This window comes from Epinephelus lanceolatus, chromosome 14, assembly GCF_041903045.1.
Source record: "Epinephelus lanceolatus isolate andai-2023 chromosome 14, ASM4190304v1, whole genome shotgun sequence".
Taxonomy (NCBI): domain Eukaryota; kingdom Metazoa; phylum Chordata; class Actinopteri; order Perciformes; family Serranidae; genus Epinephelus; species Epinephelus lanceolatus.
In genome coordinates this window covers 20454220-20478904 of record NC_135747.1, presented here as the reverse complement: position 1 = coordinate 20478904, position 24685 = coordinate 20454220, and the positions used below count along the sequence as shown (strand labels likewise).

General features: G+C 41.9%; 1 protein-coding gene across 9 annotated transcripts in view; it reads left to right on the top strand.

Annotated features, from left to right (window-relative positions):
• Positions 1–24685, top strand: part of dip2a (disco-interacting protein 2 homolog A) — a 113062-nt gene that overhangs the window by 13906 nt on the left and 74471 nt on the right. The gene's annotated exons all lie outside the window — the stretch shown is intronic.

Sequence of the window (24685 nt, the reverse complement as noted above, 5' to 3'; positions counted from 1 at the left end):
TACCCACTGAGCTACTGGGTGCCCCATGGAGGTCTGAATTAACCCCCAGGCTGTATAAACTAATTTGAAAGAGCAAATAAAGTTAAACTCTAATATTATTACTAAAACTATCTGCAAAGATCTTTTTTTACACTTGCCATAGGCGTGCCCATGCAGTTTTCATATGCAGTAAGGGACTATTACTGGCATATTAGGCACATTCACCATCAGTTTTACCTCCAAATGAAGCGGTTTTTGAGTATCTGGCTTAATCGTTGCAATCTGTCTGATTGGCTGACTGCTCATATATGTTGTCATGGCCAGTAGAAATGATGGCCACTGCTAATAACACAAGACCCAATTTGTATTACAGTGATATTATCCTTTAATGCTGAGATAAAGACGTAGTGATATTGATGCTTTTTCAGTTTGAAACGATGGAGAAACCCTTCATACTGCTACTTTAACCTACACAATCATCTGCTGGTAGCCATACACATTTGAGAGAGATGTAACTGAACCGCCTGTCTGAGTGCATGTTCGATAAATTGTGATTGAACATGATTAAATATGAATAAAAGCATCTCAGCCTTGAAGTAACAACGCAATTAAAGGTTGATGGCAGGAAGAACTAGCGCTCCACCTCTCTTCATCATTTTATCTCCCTGCTGAAGATTTGGATTCACCTGATGGTGAGAGACAGTGTTTGATCAAAGCACAGCAGGTTATATTGCGCAAGTATTCCACCTGACTTTTAAGCAGCTTTACATCTCTCCCTTATATTCTCTGTATTCCTCTCTGACTACAAAGATAACCAAAACATATGTAAATTTGAAATGCCTTCAGTGGCCTTTTTTTATAGTCGGGTTGGACTTACTATCCAAGGAGACTGCATCCAATCTCCATTCCTGAGTAATGCTGTATGAACGTGGTCTCTCGCACCATGTATGTTCAAAGTCTCAAGTAATCACTGTAATGTTTTCTCTGGCACTACCACCAACACAGCAGATGTTTTTACTGATAAGGACTTCAGAGAGGAGTGTTTTCGACTCGAGACTGCAGCTTACAACTTCTCTGAACTGTGCTTTTTACCTTTAATTGCATTTAAGTTAACTTTGAGACTGAAAGTTAATATACTCATGGTCCATGTTAAAGGGAAACTTTGGTATTTTTTTCAACATGGACCCGTTTTTCTTATGTTTTTGTGTCTAAATGACTAATGGGGACAACAAATTATAAAATTAGTGCAGTATTGAGAGACGTCATTCCAGCTGCAGCAGCGAAAAAGTCTGTTATGCAATCCTTTGGGGCAATTGTGCACTGTCAGTATACGTCCATTAAAAGTGCTTATTTTTGCCACTGACAGGTTCAGGCCAATGTTTGGTCAACTATTTTGGGGCAGCCCTAAATGAAATTTCCTTTCCTTTCGCTGCTCTGTTTGTTATTGTCACCAAGTCTCGCTTAAGGGGAAATCTTGTAAGAGTGATTAGTTGCAAGAAATACAACAGTAGACATGCTGGTTGGAGAGAGTATGGGCAGAGTATGTCGTGTTGGAGTACAGAAAGCCTAGCGTAGTGTTATCTTATAGATTTTTAATGTCATGGCTGAATACATAGCTGATTTCTAGTGTAAAAGACTTCTCAGTGACTAACAAACATACTCGGGCAGAACGTACGCGGAGTGGACTCCGTGGAGGTCCGCAAGCCCTGTGCGCACAAAGCTCAAATTTTACGACCGCACGGACTCCACTCTGCGCACCAGTGTACACAAAAGACTGCTCGGCATGTATTTTTCACATCGGGGGATTTTTCACTGACATTTTTACAGGAAACTACAACGCGGAAGTGTGCTCGACTATGGAAGCCCGAATGACTGCGGACATTCCTCGCGGAGTCCGCTCCGCTTATAGTACATCCGAGTCTGTGAGCACCTTAACTGTACGTTCAAACCAGAAGTCTCCAAAGAGGCAAAGTCTCTCGCTGACGCCCAAGAGGCACGACTGTCAAAAATATTTGTGGCAGCTTTGGTCGCTCATCACGTGAATCATTCGAACGTTCGATCGTGCTTGTCAATTTAAAGGAGCTGCAAAGCGGACTACTGGCTTGAAAGCAGTAGTGCTGTAGGAACCAAAGTTACATGGCTTGCTCTCTGGGACCCACTTCATCGAAGCACGTCAGCATTCTGATTGGTTGTCGCCGAACCGCATCAGAGCTCATTACCATAAAGTAAAACTACTTTTAACTCCCCTCCAGACCCGCTCTGGTCGCTTTGGTTGCCCAAGACGCGCGGCTGGCGACCAGGTCGCCCAAGTCGCCGGCTCTTGTTGAAAATGAATGACTTCCGCCGTTTTGGAAGCTCTGGTTGCTGCTGGTTTGAACGTACAGTAAGACTTGGTTACACACACTAACAAACAAACCGGATCAGCGAAAGTTAAAGAAAAACCTTGTGTTTCTCTGAAAATTCTTCTCTGTAATGTTGTCAGACACTTATAATAGCAATCCAAGTTTGTGAGTGGTAAAAACGGGCACTTTTAATGGACGTAAATTGATGGCCCACAGTTGCCCAAATGGATTACATTGCGGCCTGTTTTGCAACTGTAGCCTATCTCAATACTGGACCAGTTTCAAAAATTGTCGTCTCTATTAGACACAAAAACATGGGAAAATAGGGTCCAGGTTAAAAAAATACCAACCTTACTCTTTAAGAGATAATCTGTACTGATCCATGTACAATATTTGGCATCTAAATATTATAATGAAACACACCTTTTCGTCTCAGCACTAAACACTGCTTGTCAACACACCCTAAAGGTTTTGAATAACCTTTTTACACAGTGTGACTTGTGGAATCCCAGGCGCTTGCGGAGGAACAATGACATGGATACAACTTTAAGCTGACATGTAATCTAATATAACACACACATGAACACGTCACGTCTCAGTGCTCTTACTCACAACATTCTTGACATAGAGGTCACAGGCCTCTGCAGTCTGCGGTCGATGCTCATGGCTGTGGGCCCGTAACGTGTGTGCGACTCGCCTCATGGTGACAGTTGGAGCTCAGTTGTTGAATCCCAGAAGCCTGTTCTTCATTCCTCGCATCCCCCTGTTTGTCGTGCCCTTTGCCTCTGTCCAAGAAACTCATTAGACCACCACCTTCAAAAAACTTTTCCCCTTTGTATGAAGAATTTCAGGGCGTTAAGAAAACATTTGTGCTATGTGTGGGTGGATTTTACAGCATTTGTGTGTCTTCAAATAAGTATGTAGACCATTGTGTGTTGTCTGTGTGTGTTCTACAGGGGTGTGTTCTTGTGTGTGCTAGGATACAACAAATGATTATTAATATAATTGTATGATTCACTGTCATATTCTCACATTTTTAAGCAACCAGGTCTTTGTTTTATAGCTGCTCGAGGGCTCATCGTGCTCTAAACTGTCTCTCAGCCACAATCAACAAAGCAACAGTGCGATAATGATAGTTTATGATTCAACACTGTAAATAATGCTGGATAGTAGTTGCAGTGAGCCCAAATATACTGTACACGCTGACTCCACCCTGTCTGTCATTAGGAGGGAGAATTAGTCAAGTCTGAAATGCCAACAAGTGGCAGATACTGTAGCTGCTGGGAGGTCTCCTAGTGTGTCATGCCCCTTATGACACACATGCATACTGGTGTGCAAACTTTCTCCTGAGGCTTACTACTGCAGCCTCCAGTTCCTAGCGTAATTGGCAATTTTGTGGTGTGTGTGTGTGTGTGTGTGTGTGTGTGTGTGTGTGCGTGTGAGTCAGTAAGCCATATGACCTTAAAATCAGAAAGCTAAACCTATGACTGAGTCGCTGCTCCCTTGCCTCCCTCCTTCCTTGTTATTTAATTTGATGAGACAAACTGAATTCAATTTTACTGTTGTCATGGTCAGGCCAGGCCTATAATTAGCCATCAGGACAGTAAATCTTAGAACTCTGATGACCAGTGCAGAGAGGAGAGTAGTATGAGGAGGATGCACAGCTGCCATGTCTGATGAGGATCAATAGGACTAAAATGGGAAGGATATACACAACAAAGGCTCGCTGTCAGTGCAGCGAACACATCATTTATATCACAACTGAATCCTGAAATTCCTGCTGGTTCTCACCTCGTCTTGTGCTACTCTTTTGATTACTGAATTGATTGTGAGTGCATCGTGAAACATTTCATTTGTCTGTTTTTGCCTTTTGTGCAGTTTAAAAGGATTTGGAAGGAATGTTTGAGTGAATGTCTTTGTGACCCAGCTAAGCTGTTGAAAATGTCCTGAAAAACGAAAAAAGAAAAAATCAGCGGGGGTAACCACCAGTGCATGTCTATTTAAAGATGACGTGCCTTTTAAGTCCACTCCAGACTTACAGTTTGGTCTGGTTTTCTGAGGTTAAAGTCAGTTCTTCCAAATGATATCTATAAAGAGAGCTGTATTTACATCTGTCTGTATCCAGAGGGTCCAGGGAGAGAGAAGGAAAAAGGGAGGAGGAGTGGGAGGAATAGTGAAGCTTGGATTTAAATTTTCTCTTTCACTGGAACAGCTGGAGTACATCAGACTTAGGGGAAATCAACACTGACCAATTATTTATGTTGCTTGTTTTTAATCTGTTTCTACCACATGTACTGTATGTGCTTCTATACATAGACTAACACAGGGATACCAGAAACACTCACAGGAAGCTATTTCAAGTCTGTCTCTTTTTTTGGATGACTTACTCATGATTATAGTCATCCCGATGCAGTAAATACCATGTTCAAACAAATGCCAAAAATCAAGGCTATGTATTCACAAACTCTGGATGCTGTATCATAACACTTACAGTGTCTGCAGTAAATGCAAATCAGCCTATGTTTTTTGAAAAAGGAGTTTGCAATCACTGTGTTTTTGTAGATGCACATTGATCTAGGCTTGCAGAGGAGTAAAAATACACTCTTTCTGGGTCATTACAGAAACAGTGCAGCTGACACACCTCGTTCCCTCAGTCAGAACACTATAGTTTAGCATCTGTTGTTTATCGGCTTTTACTAGGGCTGTCACATTCTGTTGGTTGATATGCTCTTGTCCCACCAAAGTCTCATTGGTCCGGAAATCACTTGTGTCTCTTTAATAAGGCTGTATGTCCACTTTAGTGTTTCTTGTCCTGGTTGAAAATGGCAGTTATTGTTGTTCAGCATCTGTATTTGTCCTCTGTGACGGTTGGTCTTTGTGGTATTTGTCCGGCCACTTCTTCACGATACAGTGCGCAGCTTATTTTCGGATAATATAACAGTGGATATCACATTTATTTTTCACTCGTGGCATTGCACTTGCCTGAAACCAGAGTTAACTTGCTCTGGGCGAGTGTTAATGTCAAGCTCTATGACAGGAAAAAATTGCTTTTGAGGACACGCAATGCTACCAGGTAGAGTGCATCCCATCGATCAATCAGTTTGTTGAAGAGTAGGTACACAATTTCAGCCAACCAGGATTTTTTTGTTTTCTCATGGATTTATTTGCTGCACTCGAACCAAAAAATTCTGTAGTGTTGGTCAAAATTCAGTAAAACTTGCTTGCAATAAAATCAAAGAAAGTTCAGAGCACTCTGAAGAAAAACCAGGAGGCTGATCAGAAGTCCAATGCAAGAAGGTTTATTCTTTGTTCAGAGATGACATCCAAATAAACCCATGTGAGTTGGTGGTCCGGACCAAGAACTGAACCCAAAAGGCTGGGGCACTGACCTTTCTACCTAGTCTCGCTCACTCTCGCTCACTTTCTTAAGTTTTTTAACCAATCATAGGTGTATAATTACCCTTATTTTTTCTAAGTCTTACACGTCACAACATCACTTTTATATCACTTGAACCCTGACAGACCCCTAAAACCAGTTAAAACTGGTTGGGGGGCCTTCCTTCTCAAAAGTGTCAACGTCAGCACTTTACGTCTTCCATATCTGATCTCCCTCCTTTGATGTATCCCAATCATTCAAATTTGAGTTGGTGTGTATGTTGCAGGTGCTAGGACTGGCCTCAGGGTGTGAGTATGTCCCAGGCCTTGCATCTACTATTGTGTCTGTTAGCCTGCCAGTGTGTCCTGGTGTTTCTATGTTCTCCAGCTTCCCCCTCCTTCTCCTGGCTTGCTTTTACTATAGGGGCTTCATTCTACTATTATATTTGGATCTTGCTTGGATTTTTCTTTTAAATTCACACAGTGATAACATACTAATGATGCAGTAATAATGTATTGATAACACAGTGGTAATATATTGATAATATATTGATAATACAACTCAACACAGTGATTATGCTTAGATTTTGGTGCTCTTGACTACCTTTTAACTCAGTTTGATAGGATATGATTGTTGTTGTTCCACACATCAAGAGTCTGTTGTGTGAACACATCACTACCCTGCCGTCTTCTTGATGAGCTGTGAAGATGAACTGTGTACAGGCCTCGGCAGTGTCGTCCTCAAGGCACTGACCTCTGACCCACTGCTACTGATGCTGCATCAGGATGAGCGCTGAATCCCCTGCAGGTCACAGAAGACGAATGATGGGCTGATGCAGAGCTTCAGCAGGGCCGCCATCAATCTGTACTTTTCTCTTTAGGGCAAAAGGAATTGGCCACTGGCTGGAGACCATGTGCTACCGCCTCTGTCTGCCTAGACGATCATCTGGGACCCCTGACTCTGCCCCGTCCTGTATTTTTTTCGCTGTTGACAGGCTTTGCACATATACGTGTGTGCACATGAATACACACACAGATACTCCTTCCCCCGTGTCACAGGCTGTTTGTTGAGTTAGGCTGTGGTTTGGCCCCTGGCTTACATGTGTGTGAGGATAAGTGCAAAAACAGACCCTGTGCTGGCCGCCCTGTCTGTCTCTCTCTGGAACTGACCATTTATTCTTGTTCTCAGTCTGTTCTCTGAGAGGAGTGGCGGAGGGTCTGGAGCTCTGAATGCCTCGCTCAGTGAAAAAATGCTATTACAAGACTTAGCCAGGACAAGAGTTTGTTTTTGTCTTGGAATCAGCTCCACTTGTTTTTGAAGTATCGCCTAGCAAGTTAAACCCCACCCTCAGCAATCTAACACTGGTTCCATAAATACGGGATATTTTGTCTGGTTTAATGGAGCGGTATTTATTAATTGCATTTTTGGAGATGTTTATTTTAAAACAATATGTTACAGGAGTTCATGCATTCCTGCGGTGAAACCTTTGACTAGATCCTCAAGAATGGACAATAATTCCTGAGGTTTGAACTGAGCCCGTTCTGTTTCACCACTTGCATGTTGTTTACAGCTTGAGAGCAGTTCACACAGTGTCAGCCACTCTGAGGGGTTATTTTATTTACTCTGAAACAATCCATTTTTTCTGGCACCCACTTAGTTACTTATTCAACCATCTCTCGCTACAAGCAGGTTGAAATTAATGGCAAGAATTATTTGCAAATATTTGGCTCAGGTCTGGCTGAATGCAACTTCACATAATGAACTCTCCAGGGAACGTGCTTAAAACTCTTTAATTTCCCTAGCGAGGCAGAGCCTTCACCGCATCAGCTAATAGAGGACGATTAGCCTGCAGTAGAGTTGGCAGACAGTATCAGCTGGCTAGTGTTACTGAGCGAGAACAATATCACCACAGCTGACTCGCTCTGCCTTATCTTCCACATGTCCTGGAAGAACAGTGAGCAGCCGTGCCGCTGCCTGGTCCGAAGGCAGCCTGACTTTGAATTGTGGGCGTATGTGGAATGTGCGGCTGGAAAAAGGCCTGGGAGGGCTTATGAGAAATTTTTAGAACAAGCATATTATTCAGTTGTTTTCCCCATGTATGGGGAGGCGGTGAGAGCTGGCAAAATACCTCAGGAAACTGGTGAAATGGACCTTAGGCTGTTGTCTGTTTGACAGACGTGAGCAAACAAGCTCCTGCGGTTGCTGCTTTTGTTTGTTTGTTTGCATGATGTAACACCCATTATCTATCACACATCTGTGTGAATGTTCACATATAAATTGTAAATGTCGAGGTATTTCTCTGAAGATACACCCCAAGGCTTTGAAGCACCATGTTTGCCAGAATGAAGGTTTACATACAAATAGGCTACAGGACATGCTGCATTTCTCTGAGGCACATTACTGCATCACAGATGTTCTGGATCTGTCAGCTGTCCATCCCTTTCTTTCTCCTCTCCCTCACTCACAGTTTAACAGTGTGAGGCTAACCTCGGCTCACCTTAGGCTGGAATCTGCTATATCTTTTCTGGGCTAATTTCTTTCTGTCTGCCTGTCAGATTCCTCACTGTGAGGCTCACCCAGGGGTTTGACCACTGACAATAATGCTTGAGGTTTCAGCGGGGAGGCTATTGATTGAGGAGCTGGAGGATGGTGGAGCAGAGCGAGACACCGAATGAGGGAGACTGTGAAAAGGGGAGTAATGGCAGGCGGCAAAAGGAAGCATGAAGCATGTGGAAGTAAAGGATAGAAGAGCTGCTGTGTGACAGACAGAACAAAGAATAAGGGTGTGAAAGTTGGAATAAGAGTAAGAGAATATCTCTACAACATTGTGAGAAAAAAACATGCTGCAGAAGGTTTGGCTGATACGTGTACTGTGAGACAATATAATTTGTCTTTTTTCTAAGATAGCAGCTATTGCTTTGAAATTTCTGGTTGTTTTAAATCATTGAGAAATTCATAATCAATAACCAGGACTGTTTGTTTATAGCAAAAAAATTAGTTTGATTAATTAATTCACAGGCCCTAGAACTAGCAGAGAAACCAGACCATTTGAAGTCGTTATCTAAAATCAGTAAGAAGCTAATTAAACAGAAAAATGTTTCTACAGGCAGCTGTCAAAGTCTCACAGACCTGAAAGACTCATCGACTACTGTACATTGTGTGTCAACGTACAGTAGATAAAGAGGTGTATGAGTTACAGGCCTTTAGGCTATGTCAGTTATGGAATTGGCCTGTCAATGTCTCACTTTCAGCTCAGGCACAGCATGTTCCAATGAAAGGAGACGAGAAAAATGGTCTCAAAGCAATGCTGAGAAACTCTAAATCACTTTACTGTAATACTGTAAAATGATCAGGCTGTAAAAAAAAAATCTCTAAGCTGGTTGGGTAAGTTACCTCAGCCAGCAGGTGTAGTGGCGATAGTGTCAGTTTGCACACGGTCACAGATGAGAGGATTCAACAGGTTCTTTTGATGCTGACATCATTAGAAGATGTTAATCTGATACTCTGCCCTTTTGAGGATCAGCATTGTAGAGTATCTGTGGTGAACTTGAATTCACTCAGTCATGAGATTTCTCACAATGTTTTCTGAAGCATTTTATCATGGAATACAATCTAGCATTTATATGAAACATATTATTGTGCCTTTTAAGCTTTAGGGAAAAGGTGTAGTAGTGATACATCACACAGAAAAGGCCACATATTTAATATATGGCCGAATTATCTAAATCACTATCTTGTAACTACATCAGTAATAAGATGGGACGAGCCAGGATTTGTCTGATTCAGCTCAGCGGGAGATTGATTGATCGATCAGTCGTATGCTCCATTCACAAGTAATTAATCAGAGCAGCACATTGCAATGTCAGGGGAGAGAAAATAAAGCCTTCTGAGTTTTTGCAAAGTCAAGGCAAACAGCCCAATCAGTCACAATCAGGTTCACAGATGTGTGAGACAAACACTCTGCACTGCAGGTTAGGCGCCAGGCTGGAGTTTGATGATCGCTGCCTGGAGCATGATTTACCCAATAGACTCTGCATTGAGTTGAAGTCAATTTATAGTTGGTATTGACCAGCTGGTCTTGTGTCATCAATGGCTGTGATCAGCTGGAGCACTTAACTGCTCTACTAACCAATTTCCTGAACTGTTCAGGATGTACACTTTTAGCCTTTTTGCTTTTTACTCAATGCATGCTGGCATAGATTTCAGTTCACCATGACCCTGCACTAGATAAGTGGGTTTATGGACGGATGGACAGTGTTGGGGTGTAGATTTGACATGAATACAGCAGAGGAAAGTGCAGGTGTCACCTTGTACACTCTAGTTAAAGTAAAATTTAACACACAGTATATTTGTCGGGCAAAATCGCAAGCTAGCTAGGTCCCATTGCACAGCACTTTCGGTCCCAAAGCACTTGTTGACCACTAAATGTAATGAGCCTTTGGGTCACAGGGGACCACTTTCACTCTGATTCTCTAGCCACTCAGGCCATTTGTGTCCTTCCTGTCTCCAGATAAGGCTTTCAGGAGTGGCTTTATCCCAGTGCTGGGATGTGTGACTGAGCAGCCAGGCATCACTAGCAGGGACACTTTTTGTAAAAAGCTGTTCCTCTTTCCCTGCTTACCTCAACCACGCTGCTAATGAGCTATCTGGAGCTGATGTATGTGTTTGTGTGTGTGTGTGTGTGTGTGTGTGTGTGTGTGTGTGTGGGTGTGTGTGTGTGTGTGTGTGTGTGTGAGTGTGAACATATGTATATATCTGCTTGCTCAGGCGGATGTGAAAGTGGATGATGTGTGTCCTGTGATTGCAGATTGGAATGTGTGTTGCGTTAGCGTCTGCAAGCAAAGCACAGTCACGGGTCAGCAAGTGCCTCAGTCAGTCACACACTCCCTCCCTCCCTCCCTCTCTCCAGGAACTGGGCAGCTTGCCTGTAGAGGGGAATGGTTGGCTTAACACCATCCTCCAAAGAATCACTGCACTCCTGTCCTCATTGTCCTTCAATATGTAGCGAGGCCTTTCTGATTATCTGATGAGTCAGTGTGTGGATGTCGCTTTTATAATGATGGTGTTGCTTCATCGTTATCATTGAATAGTCAAGCAGAGGTTAAGGCATTAAAAAATGTTTTCCACCGAGTCTTAGAGGAAGCAAAGATTTAGGGTATATTATGAACACTGTAAACAAAAATGGTGCCAAACAGTGCCCAAAAGCGTTTCTTACTGAGAAATGCAATGCCTCACCTTAAACTAAACTAAACTAAACCGAAGATCCACTAGAGAACCTCTAAAGAACAATACAAAGGCTTTAAATGACCTCTACCTGTTCTAGGGCTGCAACAATTAGTCGACTAATAGATGACTAATCGACTATTAAAATAATCGGTGACTATTTTAATAGTCGACTAATTGGTTTGAGTCATTTTTCATAGAAAAGTACTATAAAAGTACCCCAAAATACTCTTATTGCAGCTTCTGATGTTCAAATATTGGTTGCTTTACACACTCTCCCATGACGATGAACTAAAACCCTTTACCGTGAGTACGAAACAAGACATTAGATGACATAATTTTGGGGTTTGGGAGAGACAGACCAACATTTTTCAACATTTTAACACATTTTTCGATAAATGATTAGTCGACTAATCAAAGAAATAATCGACAGATTAGGCGACAATGAAATTAATCGTTAGTTGCAGCCCTAACTTGTTCTTTGGCTTAATTTAGTTTAGTTTACTGAGGAAAAAAACACATAGAGAACCTCTATAGAACCATAAAGGGGCTTAAAAAGTTCTTAATGTGGCAGTGGTGTTATAGCACATTAACAATGCCAAAGACCTGCTGAGGAACCAATGATTTTTCTTTGTGTAAATGTTGTTTTTTAAAGACAACCGAAGCATAAAGCAAGGCCCCAGATGTATATTTTGACTCTCACCTATGGTCATAAGCTGTGTGTTGTTGGAGTCTGGCTTTGTGGGCTTTGTAGTTTGAACTGGCTCTTTCATACCAATAAAATGTTGTTTTATGGTATTGCAAGCGGCTCACCTCTTTCAAAAATTATGTGCTGCATGAGTAATCATCTGTTTCAGCACAGGACTCTGAAAACTCTGAAAAATTATCTAGACTGTGTTCAGTCAACCAAAGGAACAGTCCTGAGGCCTAAACAAAACACACAAGTTTCATTCCCAAATAGAATGTCACCTCCTTTATATGCGCGTCTGTTGTTGCTTATTAAAAAACATTATGAAACCCTTTACATTCTGAAACTTAGTGCCACTCTCCTTTGAGGTTTTGCGCAGAAAGTGCTGCAACTGAATCCTTTATAAGACATATTCGGTTTCCAACCTGTTCGGGTGGTTGGTAGTGCAGTAAAGTCTTTTTGGATGAGGATTTTGCTGTGAGGTAACCAGTGTAAACAGTGTTATCAGGAAGACTGCAGGAGGAAGTGCCCGTCATCAGCTGAGCGATCAAACCCCGGCTCGCCGTCACACTGATATTTCCGACTTCTGGATGCTGGACCGTGTTCCCTTTTTTGAAAGTCGGATATTAAAGGTCACGCACTGATGAGCATGTTTCTACACACACACACACCCACACCCACACACACACACACACACACACACACACACCCTTAAAACATTTCATTGCCTCTAGTGCAGGACTGAGAGAAATAACATTCCACTACAGCCTGCTTTCCAGTTTTATCTCTTTATTTCCGTTTTTGAATTTATCTTAAGAAAAATCTAGTGTGTGCAGCATTTAAAAGGCAATTTATTGGTGATTTCCTTATTTGCTATAAAAATAAGAATGAAATTAGTTTTGTCTGTTTGCCCCTACGAACCTCTAGGCACTTGCAGCCACTTGTTTCTTTACCTTTGAACTCTTGAGTCAGCTGGCCAGGTTGGGTTCAGATGCTCCCTTTGTAGCCGGCCGCCTCTGTCCACATGCTAAGGTCATACGTGACACAGGCAGAGCTGCAGGCCTTTTTAGCCTCAGTCAGGGGCCATCAGCTTCAAAAGAGGCTGTGCCCTGAGGCTGACCTTTAATGCTTCGCCTACACAATTATACCTCCAAGCTGGAAGCTGCCTTAGTCCGAGTCGCCTCATCGCTGCCTAACTAAAGGCCACTTTTGCCACAGATGAGTCGTTGCAGAGGCACCAAATTAACCAAAGGTCAATGAGGTCACACCTGGCAGGCAGCCTGGCTTCATGACATCAGTTGTGTAGCGTGTGGTGTATCAGTGAGCGCATGAGGCTGGAACAGAGGGAGGGAGAGAAGCTGCTCGGGATTAATGTTATTGAATTCTGGTGGGAGAGATTAATGGAACAGCGGTTTCATTAGGATCAAGAGCATAAAAGTGTATTACTGTATCCTCCACTTGAGAGAGCAAGAGAGGACTACAGTGATTGTATTATGGCCTCTTATAGCATTCCCTTATGTCTTTCCTATAGTTTTTTTATGAGTCATATAGCCTAGCCCAAACAAAAGACAGTTTCTATTTTCTCGCTTGTAGCTCGAGGAGGTTGCAATGGAGGTTGGACTTATGAAAGATGAGACAAAGCTACGAAACTCCCTTCAGGACACCATGAACACAGAGTCTCATTTTTTCAAGCTCATTTGAGGAAGACATAAAGGATTGACGTGAAGACAAATGGCAAGACGAAGAAACACAAGAAGACGGGCTGAGAGAAAGAAAGGACACAGAGGGAAACAGAAAGACAAGAAATAAAGTCCAGTGTTCCTCCTCTATTGTGTGATGTTATACGTGGCAGATATCCAGCCTGCCTTTACCCTGATGTCATCTAACATATCTCTGACCTCAGCTAGCATCTTGCCTAGCAGGGCCAAATGGTATGGCAACCAGATGACTGATTTGCAAAGCTATCCAATGATGTAGTGCTTTTTTTTTTTTTTTTTACTTTTTGTGTGGAACCTTTATCACCATAAATGGTCACAGTGAATTATTCCTACCGATAATGAAAGAAGGAAGGGAAAAAAAATGCTTTGTGTGTGTAGTTCGTATCAGACCAAGAACATGTGATTCATTTATTCATCCCTGAGGGAAATTCAATTTACAAGGCCAGCGTAAAACAGCAGAGCACCATATGTGCTAACGTGGACAATTTTAAAAACAGGTGAACAGCTTTCCCATTAAGCAGCACTTAGCAACTTGACATTAAAAACAAAGGAGGTGACAGCACACAGTGAAGCACAAGTTCAATAGTTAAACTTGGATAAACTTGGTTCCTTCAAAAGTCCCAGAAGGCATTAAATTCATTCATCTAAAAATAAGGCTTTAAATGGTATTAAAATATCTTAAGTCTTGCAAAAGTCTTAAAAGCAAAGACATGGGTTGGTAACATCTATTTTAAAAAAAAATAATTAACCAAATGCCTCACATTAAATGCCCTTGCCACTGAGTCCGTTTTTTTCGGATGTGTTTTTTAAATCCGTTGTCTGGAAAAAAAAAAGGTTACATGCAGAAACCTTGCACACTGATTCTCACCACTCCCTTCCTGTCTGTCTCCACATACTGTGTGCGGTCCACATCATCCTCCTCTTCATCATCATCCACCTGAATATTACTATCTGACCTGTTGAAAGTGAACTGAAATGATATGAAATGATTGTGTGCGTCCCGTTCCTCTGACTTGTCGCGGCTGTGTTCCGACAAGACACAATTCCAAAAAATTGGATATCTAACCAAGATTCCGTGGAATGGTTGAAACCAGTACAAGGCAGTGCATACAAGGCTCAGTGTACTTGATACAAAACATTTTCCAAACTTGGCACTTGACACAGAACTTGGAATCCCACATGCCCACAGAGGAAGAAACATAGCATTGACAAGAAAACCCGGCAACAAACATCAGGTATTTCCGAGCTCTGTTTCACGCTCATCTCTCCACAAGACAAAAAGGTGTGTTGTATGTTACTGTAAACCTTTGGGCAAAATTGTCCCTGACCCTAAGTAATTTCTTTACTTTTGTTTTTTGTAAAATTGGTCTTCACTTAAGTCTGAGTGGCACTTCAAGCCTTAAATGTGATTATCATGTGATTAATTCGCACATCAATATATTACGAATTGTTGGACTCAAGGAGTACAATTTTTCTGCACATTTTGCACCACGAATTAAAGCAGTAAACAGTCACGAGGTGTGGAATGGATTTCACGTCACAATGTCACGACAATGATGGATCTGTTGCCACTGTTGCTGATTAGTTTTAATGTGGCCCGAAGCTGTAGGAACCCTGTCAACAATCCAAACATAATGCACACAATAAAACAATCTCACCATGAAGTACAATTAGTAGCTGCTCTGGCGCTGTCACATGATCAGCAGATGGAGTTTACTCACTTTTAGGACTTCTCATCCGTGTCGGTTTAAAATCTGTTTTTTGAGGTTCATTCTGTACCCTGAAAACACACATAAAAAACCTCCATCTGCTGATGAAAATCATGTGATGTGATCAAATGCTCCAGAACAGCAACAAAATTCAACTTCTGGTTCATTGTCTCAACTGCTGTTTGTCAAGGTCAAGTATTAAACATCAGCTTAATACTAGTATCATGTATCATGAGTTCACACATTTTTTAATCATGCAGGTGTCTTTACTCTGAAATCCTAACATCTATTGGTGAACACAAACAGCACAGTCTGTGTTTGTGATGTAAACAAGAGTGTCGTCAGTGTCGGTTACTTTGTTTAGCGTGTGTCTGGTGTGCACATCCAGTCAGGTGTCCTTTTTTCTCACCCGTCTTTTGTCTCTGTGTCTGTGTGTTTTTAATGGGGGGCAGTGTGTGTTGTCTGAGCAGATAGTGGTAGACTGACTGGCCATGACTTATGTCCCTTGTTTCCTGTTTTAGGCCGACTTTGCTGTGTCTACTGTCAGTGTGTGTTTATCCAGTGTAGCTGTGCTCTCATTCTTCATGTCATTCACTCTCTCTCATCGCTCACCTCCCCTCTACTTTCTGTCTGTCAACCTCATATTGTCCTTCTCCCCTTTCGTAGTTCATTTTTCTGTGTCCACACTTACTTCTCCTCGGCCTCTTTTCCTTCCGGCCTCTTACACACCCCTCATTCTTCCTGCCTTCTGTCCTCCCCGCTCCCTGTCCACTCCCATTGAAGTCAAACTTCCCGTTATACTTGATGAAAGGCACTGCAGTTTTTCTGCACCTACAGCACACCAACTGTATCGCTGCATCACCAGTCCATTGGTCCTTATAAGGAAATGATCCAGGCTGCCTCAGAGAGATGTTTACTTGATGATTTATTGTAATGCCTCCTCTTCTCTCATTTCTAGGCCTTCACTGGCTCGCACATAGCACATCTTCATGACCTGAGTCAGCATTTATGTTTATAGACTGCTGTGGAGTTGTGTGGAAGATCTGGGCCCAGGTTTACTATTAAGCTGTTATCACACAATAGGGATCTTTGTGGAAAATGAAGGTGCTTTTTCTGGTATGATAGCACACCTTATTAAACAACCAGGCCACAGTTGGAGATAGACAGATGAAATAATCAAGTCTGTCAATGAAGCTGCTAGACCGTGTCCTGGGTCCGAGAGCAGATGTTTACATTAGTAATCCTTCCAGCACAATGGATCTGTGTTATCCATGTCACTCATTAGACCTGGACAGTGTGCTGCAGAGGAGATAATACCAGCTGAGTGGCAACATCTCAGGTTTTAATAGGGATCTATGAGGTAAGCTGCACACGATTTAGGTTATGTCTGCATATCATGAGAATCCGGGTGGATTAGGAGTTAGGATTAAGCTACTGTATGTCACATATCTCTTTATTGTGCACTCATGTCTGTGTTATGGCATTTATTGAGCACATGTGGTGTGAGAGCACAGCAATGAATCTGTGTGTGCTCATCTATGCATTAATGCATGCATGTATCTATCTGCATGTGTTGGTATGGATCTATGGAAAGCATGCTCGCATGAATGTTTGTTGTCTTTTTTTTGCCCAGAGGCACATAAAATAATGATGGTGTGATGCTGTGAGCATTGATCCAACAGTAAACTCACGTAGCTGGTTTCACTCTCCGCTAGCGGTTGAGATATGAGGACTCCAGGACAAACACGCAGCTGAGTTCACAGGTTCATAAAAACAAACACATCCCACATTGATATCTGGAGCCAACGGATGGCTGCAAGGTGGGGGTTAGTTAAAGCGACACACGGCAGTCAAGTACTGTAAGGACACAAAAACACAGACACACAGATGTATGTCAGCTTATAGAAAAAAAGGGAAATGGTTTGTGAGTCATAGGGCTACATTAGGATCAGTTCAGGATGTGTTTTGGAAGGGAATCCAAGCGTGAAACAAAGGATTAGTGTGGATCTTGTGTGTGTGTGTGTGTGTGTGTGTTTTAATGAGAGAGAGAATGGTTGTGTGTGTGTTAATGCAGTCTGCCATTAGTGTAGAGTTTTGTGCAGATGTGGCTTTGGGGTGGGGGAAATTTAATGCTTTACTTCCAGTACTTCACCCACAAAATGATTATTTGTTTATCAGTTACTCACCCCGTGTTATGTTGAATTCATGAAGAAAACTTAAGCCTTTTTACACAGAGGTTGTGTAATACGGCCGTTATGTAGTCCCTTCACTACACCACCTTTACTTTTTTTATACAGAACCAAACAACAGCAGCATGATGTCGCTCCAGTGTGTGATTTAAGATAGCATGCCAACATTCCGGAAGCAAAAGAGGCATGACGGGCTTGACATGTAACACAACAGCAATGGCCTCTAGTGTGACATACAACATGGGCGTCCACAGCACTTCATAAACAATAACAATGGCATAACATGGCAATAACAATCATTTCCCGTCCCTGTTATATGTCGATTGGTCTTGTCCTCTGCTCAGAGGATAAGGAGCTCCTGGACCTCATTGTTTTTCCAATTTGCAGACCATTTTGTCTGCTGTTCTTCTTTGAGTTAGCTGCTAACTGCTATCAGCTGCATTTTAAATCTCCTGGAGGTGGGTTGCAGAAAACATGTCGTCAAAATGTCGCATCCGTCCCATTCATGGTCCGGTCCTGCTGGCTGTCTCTTGTTTTGTTTGTTTTTTATAAAGAAGGGCGAGGTGGTATAACGGCACAAAAATTCCCTTCTTGAACAAGCAGTGTAAAAGGGGCTTTTGTGTTTCTTGCATGTTGAACGAAGAATCCAAAAAACGGCTAACATTTTATTAACTGAGGTAACAGGGCTCCGTTAAGTAAGAGCGAAACTACATTAAAACATCTGTTTACAAACTCTCACACAACTCGTGCAGTATAATCCAAGTCTTGTTTATACCTTCCAAACACAAGCATGTTTGCTAAAACCTCACTATTTAAATCACTTCTGCATAAACAGTATCACGCATGTTCAGCAGAGTGCCCTAGGCAACTCAATGGAATGCATGAGCAGAGTTCGAAACGCACGTCCAAGTTTAAATAGTCAGGTGTTACTGAAAATGCTAGAAAAATAAAGTTTTCTTTACGAATTCAAGGTAATCAGGGTGAATCATTTATATACATATGGTCATTTTATTGGTTAAGACTTTCTTTAAGACAGAAGACATAAACTTTGTAATATAACAAGTGATAGAGAAAAAATATTTGTAATGTTCTCTGAGACTGATATAACTTTGCCCTGACCGTGTCCTTTATTTCCTCTTCTGTAAGCTCCCATCTGCAATCTATTAAACTGTGGCCACTGCATCACGACCACATGTGTTTTTGGCATAGTAATTCACACAAAAGCTGTGTTTAAGCAAAAAGATGGTTTCTGTTGGAATGGATCAGTGTAATTACTGATGCTTGTGTGTCTGTGCACCGTGTGTGTGGTCCTGCAGTCCCTAAACTATCAGTGTCATTGTTCCTTTGTAGTGTTCATCTCCCATTCTGCGTCTTTGTCTGCCTTTGTTATCTCAAGGTGTCGCATAGTAAATAGCATGTGCAAACAGGCCTGTGGGTTTTTACCTGCATGTGTATTAACTGGTTTCTGTCTGGTGTGTGTGTGTGTGTGTGAGAGCTAGAAAGAGAGAGAGAAAGAGAGACAGAGACATAGCCCGTGGGGCAGGTGTCAGGTGGACTGACAGGTGGCAGCTGGGAAATAGGAGGATTTCCTCTTTTTAGCAACGGCTGATTAACTCCCACTCCCTTCACCGTCCACTTGCAAAGACTATAGATTTCCAATCAGGGCTGCACAGTAAACCTGGCATGCAGTGATTTTTAGTTTCTACCATTCACAATTACAGTCAAATATAGCGGCAAGTCTAGAAAGCTGACATTTGTAATTAGTGCTCTAACCAGAATAATTTTGGTAATACATGATCTGTATTTAATACATTTTCAAGTTTCAGCAAATGTGTGCTCTGTTGATAAAACATTTAATTAATTGGCTTATTGTTCTGTTGCAAAAGCGAACTAAACAGGCAAAAATAGGACAGACAGCAAATCAAAATTGTGTTTAGATATCCTTGCTGTTTTTCAACATTTAGACCCAGAGGTCAGGTGATGAGAAGAGGAAGGGAGGGAGACAGACAATGAAAGAGAGAAGGAAAAGGGGTAATGGAGGGTTAAAATAAGTGCACAAGGAGAGGGAGGGAAGGAAAGCAATACAGTTGTTTGTTTTCCACATCAGTCGTCCTGTCGGAGGGGGGATTGCCCCCGTGGGAAAAAGACTCCTGTATCATCAAAGAGCAGACAGATACTGTACAACTGCCACTCTGTCTCTATCATGATATATCTCATTATCCCCCTCTTCTTTCTTCCAATTTTGATTGTTGTGCATTGTGCAGGGATGTGCACAATCAGTCAACATATCAATTAAATGTTGCTGTTCTTGCTAGTCGACACTAGAAAAAACAGTTGGGTAACATTATTATTTTATTGATGTGCACATTTAAATTGCATATTGATACAATTTGCACTGAAATGTCATCTTCCTTGTCAAATGTTTCATTAAAAAGGAGTGTGTGAGCTAAATATTAACAATGTCGGACTTGGGGGAAAAAAGAGGGAAAAATAAACAAAAACACATTGGTATGTTTGCCACTCCTCATGTAACGAGCTAGTAGCAACCTCTGGAAAAATACCCAACTGTACAGTAGAAATAAACATGTTTACAGCCTGGTACAAAAACAGTTTGGGTCTTTATAGCTACTTTAAACATTCATGACAACTGTAGGGGGGTACATTTTTGTATAACGCAATCATTTACATTTTACTAAGGTCCAAAGTTACGCATATTTGGTCAGATCCACCCTTCGCCCTGCCACTGCCTCCACCCTCTCATCTAAATATGGTCACTTCACGCTTCAAAAAACCAAGATGGCGACGGCAGAAATGCCGAAGTGGGGGCTTCAAAACGGGAGTCCACAATCTAGTGGGTAACGTCCTTATAGACGTAACTATCAGGCTTCTTCAGTCCTTCAGAACTGAAGATGCCTCTTGGATGAAAGGTGAAACATCTTCAAGAAACTCAAGCAAGTCCAGTTGCCTATGATATGGCACTTAAGATTGCCATGACCTGAATGACTGAGAATCTTCACCAACAAATATACAGTCTGTGGTAGCTAGGAGGAAAGTGGTACAAAGATGACGTCTCATACAACCAGTGCAGTTTGGCAGTATTTTTTTCTTATTTAGTGAGTTGTCATGTTTCGTAGGATAATGTACACTGTTCACAAGCACGGTGCAAAGTGCCACACATTTTCAATTGCGTTTAGATACAATTAGATTATTGGAAAATGTGATTTCAAATGAGTCGTGTACAGAATAACTTTTCTATGTTTAGCCGCATAGATTAAGTTCCACTCAATTTTGACTGTTTTCTGAATGTTTTCTTACTTTTAGACTAGTTGACTAGTCTAAGTTTAAACGACAGGGAGACTAGTCGTTAGATTGATCCCGACCGTTATGTGTGCTGCCGCAGGAGAAATTGATCTGATTCAGTTACAGATCAATTTCTTCTCCTGGTGTGCTATTGTTCATGATGTTTTTCAGATCACAGACACACACATGCTCTCTCCCTTTCTTCTGTTCCTGCGTTGACCCCGAGTCAATCAGGGTCTCTTGACCTCCCATCACCCCCTCAGATTAGTTGCCATAATTATCACACTCCATTAAACTTCCACTAACAGCTGAGATGGCCAGAAGTCAAGGGCCCAGCTGTCTCCTCTGTAGTCTAATCTACAGATCCCCATCATCCTGGTGTGTGCCTCAGGTCACAATACAGGCACATGCACACTTATAGACAGATAAACATTCACAGTCAGTCTGCCTCCAGATCAGTGTTTGATCTAGGGAAAAAACACACACACTCTAGGCCTTCATGTTGGCAATACTACACGTGAGTACACACATTACCCCTCAAGTGGACACAATGGGGATAAGAGCGCTTGCAGTGACTACAACCTTGCGCAAAGTCTGTCAGGGGAGGGGTGGTTCATGTTATTTGTTCTGTGTGTCACACCATCAGGTTTTCGGATGGAGATGGACACAGGGGTTAAAGAGTGGGTCAGCTCAACTGTAATTACCCCTTCTGGCACTGGAATAGTTCTGTAGGCGATGTGTCATTTAAATGTATCATTGGTTTCAGTTTCAAGCTTTATTGGTTTAAGAAAGGGAAAAAAATGGCCAATAATTACATTGAAAAATGATCAAGGCAGAATGATGACAATAAGTCACAGATCCCTGTTCAATAAAATATCACTGGACCAACAGAAACACAACTTTTTAGTTGCTGAATATCATTACGATATGTCATTAGCCATGTTAGCTGCCCAGCATTAGGGTTGTCAGTGTCAGACATGTTGGTTTATATACAACTAATTTGAAACAGCGAATACATTTTGAGGCACATGTAATCCTGAACAAATTCCATTTTCTATCAACATGATGAGGGATCATTGCTAATTAACATATCTGGCAAGACGCAAAAATGTATGTAAATATCGGCAAAATGTTCACCAACAGTGTTTAAGTTATCGGCAAAATGTTCAGTAAAAAAATGTTGTTGTGACTACAGCATTAGGCCTTTTTTTTATTACCTTTTTATTAACATTTAACCAAAGTCACAATGTTTCCCTGACCTTAACCAAAGTGCTTTGGTTGTCTTTACCTAAGCCAGGAGTCTGGACATGAACACGAAGCTCTGGTGTCATGTTACTACACTTTGAATTCCCACAGCTGTCTCAAACTACCTCATTCCAAAGCCTGCGCAGTACATGAATGTAGTATTTCCGTACCTGAAAGAAATATTGACTCTGAATATAATCCAGGCAGCAATTAAGTTGCCACAACAGCATAATTAAGAAAGCAGTTTAGTAACATACAAACAAGTTTTTGTCTCCTTCAGGATGTAGGTTCTAGGAACGTAACAACTTTGGTGATCTTTAAGTGCCGTCATGGTGTGTGCCAATACTTTGTTTTTTGTTTAAATACTTAGTTGTGTTTTGTGCTAATTAACAAATGTTAGCATGTTGCTAACATGCTACAATAAGAAGGTGAGCATATTCAAAAAATATACCTGCTAAACATCAGCATATTAGCATTGTCAGCAGAGCATGTTAGCATGCTGATGGTGGAAGTTAGCTCAAAGCACTGCTGAGTGGCGCCGCAGAGCTGCTATCATGCCTGATGACTCTTAGGCTACATTCACACTAATTTGTTTTCATTAAAAAAGGTATAGCTATTGCTACGTTTACACCTAGCATCTATGCTACTCTGGTACTTTGGAACCCCTACAACTGAGACTTTGGAAACGCTGCTGATCTGTCTTAGTTTTCTCCAGAGTTGTGTTTTAGTCTGGACGGGCAGGAACAGAAACTTTTAAAACAATGATGCAGACACCCATCGTAGCTCTTATAAGTCATGACATGTCAGGCCAAAACGTCATTGCTAGGTCTAACTTTCATACCCTTTGTGATTTCATCCTTCTTGTGCAGGTAACTTACTCCTTTCTCATTACCATCCAGCGATGCTCCCAGCACCGCTCTCATCTGTTGCCGTATTTGCATTGCAGCAAATCTCAATCTGTTTTCTGCTGCCTTGACCACCTTATACTCATTTTTCTTTCAGTAACAGTTCCACTTTGTCCAAGCAAAGAAATATCTGGTCTCGCCATCTCCGTAATATTTTCTGTCACTAAGCAACCAACCGCAGGGTAGACAATCTGCTTCCTGTTTCCTTGCACACACGTCCAACGTACGTGAATCGTCATGTGATATGTGTTTCTGTGTGTTTTGGTATGGATTTAGATTATTACTGAAATGGTGCTAAACACTTGTGTGTTAGTAGTGAGAGAGAAATCTGCAGTATGGTCATTATTTCACGTGTCTAAATTTTAGAATGAATTAAATTACATCAGAACTATTAACCCCAGGACAACACTTTTAGACTCACTGGGTTTGAGGAAACAGAAAGATAGAGGAGATTTGATAGAGAAGCACTCTTTGATCTAAATCTTTGATTTCAAAACGTCTTGCTTTTCCCTCTGTGTCGTCCATTATTTGTATTGCCGCTCGGAGATGTGGCCAATCGTCAAACCCTCAGTGACATCTGACAGCACAACACAACACCCCAGGTTCCCTCTCTCTGCCTCTTACCTCCTCCTTCCTCCTTTATTTCTTTTTATTTCTTTCCTCGGAGAATTTACCATGCAGACAAACACACACTCTTGCCCCGCTCTGTCAGCCTTGTGAAACAAGGGTCTGATTGGATGATGCTGGGCTGTCGTTACTCTGCTCTCTTTAAATCAATCTTTCCGACAGCTGCTCTCACGCCCGCCTCCCTGCTCCTTTCCCTCACCGTCCTCATCTCTGCGTTGCTTTCTTCTCTGACCTGTCTGTCCAGTGGAACGAGTTTCTCTGGGTGTTGGTGGCAGCATGTTGACCTTCCTTTCTCTCTCTCTCTCTGCTCTACTTTCTACCAGTTACAAAGGGACTGTACAGATTTGTCACAAAAATGCAAATTTGAATGTGGCTTGCAAAACTAAAACTGTTAACGGACTTCCAAGGTGCAGTGCGAGCAGTTGAGTGCAAAGCATATCTCTAAAAATTCAAATGAAAGTGGGGCATTGCAGTGGTGAAGAGCAGCATATGTCAGAATTAGGGCTGCCCCCATTTAAGAATTCTCCTAGTCAACCAATAGTCATCATTTAGGACCATTAGTCGACTAGTTGCCCGCATGTTTATGATATTAATTTCATTATTAAATGATATATTTTGAGCGGAGCAACACAATGGTTTGAGTTCAAGGTCTCAGAAAGAATAGTATCAGTAACATTGTTAACACTGTGCTACATTACAGAGAATACAAAACCATACTAATGAACCTTCATTAATATAGGCCAATATTTTATCTACAAGTGCACGTCACACACTGAGCGAGCCGCCTGTTAATGACGCTGTCGGCTAATGGGCATGTAGCTACTTTCATGTTTCAGATGATACGTCATGTTTGTAGTCGACCAATGAAAATGAGTTTACATATCACCTTGGGTTCGTCCTTCACCTTCTCAAAATGATCCCACACTTTGGATTTCCTGCCCGACATGTTATTAACTAGCCTGTGGAATAACTGCAGGTACCAGCCCTGTAAATTAGTGGCCGTCCACATGCCAAGTCTCTAACAGAATGGAAAACGCGAGGTCAGATGCTGGCCGCTACTCTTGTGCCTTTTTGTGTCAGCTTTCAAGAGCGTGGCGGCAGGTTGCGTCTGAGGTTACTAAGCAACCTTAAAAAGCATGTATAGCCTTGTTACCTGAAATCCTCAGTGCAGAGCAGATCCTCTTCCAGGCGCTGTTTAGAAGTGTGTAGGCCTATTGTCAGATGTAAAGCTCTGGGTAGCCCTGTACTAAAATTATCAACTTTTCCGTATTCATCAGACTGAATATTCACAGAAGAAGGGAAAGATATCTGTCGGCTGTGATTGGTTTGTAATGTGACTCCTGTCTGACTGCTGAGCGTGGCCTCTTTCTGTGTCTGTCCTTTC